Source organism: Lathyrus oleraceus, chromosome 7 (assembly GCF_024323335.1).
Source record: "Lathyrus oleraceus cultivar Zhongwan6 chromosome 7, CAAS_Psat_ZW6_1.0, whole genome shotgun sequence".
Lineage (NCBI taxonomy): Eukaryota > Viridiplantae > Streptophyta > Magnoliopsida > Fabales > Fabaceae > Lathyrus > Lathyrus oleraceus.
Genome location: NC_066585.1, coordinates 381,264,956 through 381,269,014, shown reverse-complemented (window position 1 = coordinate 381,269,014; position 4,059 = coordinate 381,264,956). Strand labels below are relative to the sequence as shown.

Below are 4,059 nucleotides of genomic sequence, written 5' to 3'. Positions count from 1 at the left end.
CCTTCATCCAACCTTGGACTTAAGATTCATCTGTACCCATTCATGCTTCATTCATATGCATCATGAATTCATATTAATACAAGCTTACTTGACCATCCACTCACTTGAGGATGGCCTCACGCCCTAATACTTGACCATCCACTCTATTCATTGCATTGTTTGTGCTTGACTAAGTTATGGTTATCCATTGTTTTGCTTTCTTACTTATTCATGTATTCATGGCCACATCATCATGTTTCTTCACATACAAGCTTTGCTTTGATTTCATCCATCTGGTTGTTTAGCTTACAAGTTTTGATTGCCATCTTGATCCATTCATCAATGACATTGCATTTCAAGTTTCATCACAAGCATGATATTTTGGATTGCATCATTTTTGCTTAAGTTTGATCATAATTTGAATGGTTGACTTTGGTCTTTGCTTAAGTTGACTTTTGCAATGGATTTACTCATTTGAGGATGGCCTCATGCCCTAATTCTTGCCACCAAAGTCAACCATTCAAATTATGATCTTTCTAAACCTAATTTGTCTTGTTTACATACCATTCCTATATCATTTTAACAATAATCAATAATTAGGTTTTGTTTAGATAATAGCATTGACTATGTTTCTTTCCATTGATTTTGTTCAAAACATTTCACTTAATTCAATTTCTAATGCTCATATCCATTTATACTTTTCATTCAATTAACATTTCCAAACTTGTCAAAACATTTTAATTGACTTTTCAAAAACATTTCAAACTTAACTTACAAACCCAATTTTAATTAACTTTCAAAAAACCATTTCAAGTTGACATTTGAAACAATTTCAATTAACTTTGTAAATTCATTGCAATTGGCATTTAAAAACCTTTTAAAACCAATTTCAAAACCATTTCAACATTAAACCTTTTTAATCCATTTCAATTAACTTTGGAAACCATTTTAATTGACATTTCAAAAACCTTTACTAACATCCAAGTATTTTAAGCTTGTTAGAAATTTGGAAGGAAAAGATGTTTCAGATGATAAAACTGCAAGTGTAAACGACACTGATGAAAGTCAATTGAGCTCAAATATTGAGGGTGTCATCTACAATATGTATTACACCACTCTACATGACCTCAAGACACAAATTGAACAGACAATACAAAATAAGCCCCACTGTAATACTGGCCCTGATGACTTGGTCGATACAGAAGACTATGCTTGCTAAAATAACAAAGAATTCTCAAGCTCTCTCCTTGCATGATCATATAAGATATCTAAACAATGGAAAACTTAGTCAACACCTTGGAGAATATGGTCGTGGAGCATGGAAAATTGTTGATAGAGTTGGAATTTCAAGCATATCGCATCAAAGAAATACCTGCTCAACTTAACAATATAAAAACTCCATCTGAATTATATGATGTTGTCACAAGAATGTGGTTTTGCTTCCATAGCATAGTATTTTCACCAGAAACAGAATCATCAAATGAGCTCTGCAGCAGATGGAATCTCACGTGAAACAACTAGTTTTCTCCCGTTGTAATAGGTCCTGAATCATTTGGACATTAAAATCAGTTTCTCAACATCATTCACCAAATGACAACACAATATCAAAGCATTCATGATCACACTTAAGTTTAAATCCATAAGCCAACACAATTTACTTTGAAATCTACATGAACCTAAAGCAATCTAACTTCTTTTCTCATCAACTAACAATAACAGTTCAGAATTGAAGTTTCCATAAGTAGCTGACTAACATGACAACTCAACAATTCTATTTAACTATCACATAATAGAAGTTATCAAGTTCATTTTCACTTTAACTATTCGCTTCACCACTAACAGGTATGTAAATCCCAAACTTACTGCAACTAACTGTAACAGAAGTGCATATAATACACTAACATCTAACCAATTAACTAAAACTAACCGAATTCAACTAAATTAACATAGTCATAACAGATAACAAACTTACAATGGAAATCTAACAGTGCCCTAACTGGATTAATAGACCTGGCCAAGCTGACCTAATCTGTAACACGCAGCTTCTCTATATAATCTTCATCACACTCTTCATTCTCTTTAAACCTTGAACATTCCAGAAATTACACTTCGAATTCACTGTCACTTCCCTCTCAATCGATCACTAATCACAATCAAACACACGCATACACATAGAACAACCACAACTACATAAGAAGAAGAAGCAATGCAGAAATAGAAGAAGAAACACGAGGAGGAAACGAGCAAATGAAGAAGCGTACATCACAAAGCTGAGCAAAGAAGATATAGAATTTGATACCTGTTGAACCGCCGCGTCGGAGTTTAAATCCGGTAAGTCTTCTCATACATTCTTGCTTCAGTTGTTGAGTCGTCCGCTTTCTTCTTAGCTTCGCATGCAAACAGATCCAATTTGGTGAAGGTTAACTTCGAATAGGAAGATTCATCGTTGAAAATCAGAGATCGAGATCCAGAGAGGCGTGAAGTTCATTATTGAAGCAGAATATTCATGTCGACGTTTCTCGCATTTGTTTAGAAGAGAAGGAGAGAATGCTTGGATTGAAGGTGCCACCACTGGGAATCGATCCGTGACCTAATCCCTTGAAGCTGCGTTTGGATCCGTTGCTTCCACTAGTGAACGCGTTTTTGTGTTTGGCATTGGGTCTGGTTTGGACCTAAGGCCCAAACGAGTTTTTTTCTCATTGCACACTCCTGTTTTTCCTACACCCCCTCCCTTCATGAAAATTAATTCTTGTTAATTTTATTTAATTAGATTAATCATGCTGTCAATTAAATTCTGATTGGGTTTTGTTCATATTAATATTTGTTATGAGTCAAGTCAAGAAGAAGAAAAAGACAGTCCCACAAAGGAATCTTGGACAATGGACACAAATCTTTATTAAAGAATTAGTATCTCCATTATAATAAGCATTTTTATCAGATATGTTCTTTTGTCTCCTGAATGTCATCTCGAGACCCAAACTACGAGATCCGGATTGGAACCAACACATATTGATTCAAAGCTTATGGCCCTTAAATACAACCCCCTATGGATAAAACCTTAAGTGAGCGGTGTGAGTCTACAATTGCTTGGCTGACTCGTTAGCCCTTGTGGAATAAATACTCAGCTGCTCTAGTGCACATGCTAGTACACCTAAGTATAGAGTCGCTTGTCATCGAGAGATTAAACATCCCAGCCACAACATAGAGAGCCCTTCCGTCAAACGGTACTCATTCATCTTCTTGGATGAAGACTATCGAGAGTAAGAACATGATGAACTATCACCAGTCAAGATTAAGAGGAAGATTGGAACCTTGGTATTATGATTTCTACAATTACCTCAAGGACGAGTTCATATCAGAGTACGCCACTCGTGGTAAGAGGAGAGCCTATAGGAGAACTTTTCCGAAGATTTGTGATCTTGGGAGATATATTTTACAAAAGGTCCTTCAAGGGGTACTCACCCTTCCTTATACTTAATAGGAAGAAGGAGCGCACATTATGGAACAAGCTCATTCAAGAGGAAAGCCCCCCCCCTAAAAAGCGTACCTTCAAAGGCATGATTGTTGCGATCAGGAGCTGCTTAACATAATTGAGAACAGGAGATCATAAGATTTTGTGGAGGATAAAGTCCAAAGTGAACCAACACTGGGATCTGATCATAGCCACTGTGAGGATGCAAAGGTGATAGTTTTTCGATTCGGTAAACATGAGATGTGTCCATACTTTAAGAAGTACATCAAATTTTTTAGATATCCCGTAATGTCCTTTTTCTACCTAGAGAAGGACGAACTTGAGAGAGCAGACGACCAGTAGATTAGTTGCTCCACATCGTTCCCGATGCGTAGGTCTAAGGTAATTAACAATGCTAGCAGAGAATCAGTTGGCCATCACCCTTCTCTAATAGCGACAGTTTCACCTATAGAACGGGAATGTTCATCCTATCTTAAAGCTCTTTAGGGATTTAGAGTCTGGAATAGAGTTGTGGCAAGCAATATACATCACCTCTTGCACTCTCTCTAAAAAAACCTTCTTAGTAAAGCTTAGGCCCGATGGAGAAAATGGAAGTGCATATATGGATT

At 36.4% G+C, this 4,059-nt stretch overlaps 1 long non-coding RNA gene across 2 annotated transcripts; it reads right to left on the bottom strand.

Annotated features, from left to right (window-relative positions):
• Positions 1 to 1,025: 1,025 nt before the first annotated feature.
• LOC127106485 (uncharacterized) lies at positions 1,026 to 2,808 on the bottom strand. 2 transcript variants are annotated; one of them, XR_007795411.1, is made up of 3 exons: positions 2,279 to 2,609; positions 1,952 to 2,122; positions 1,026 to 1,522 (listed from the first exon to the last, which is right to left on the bottom strand). It is a non-coding gene; the product is annotated as an uncharacterized LOC127106485 (long non-coding RNA). The 2 variants fall into 2 exon arrangements; XR_007795410.1 differs by lacking the exon at positions 1,952 to 2,122 and having other exon boundaries at positions 2,279 to 2,808.
• Between the last annotated feature and the right edge of the window lie 1,251 nt (positions 2,809 to 4,059).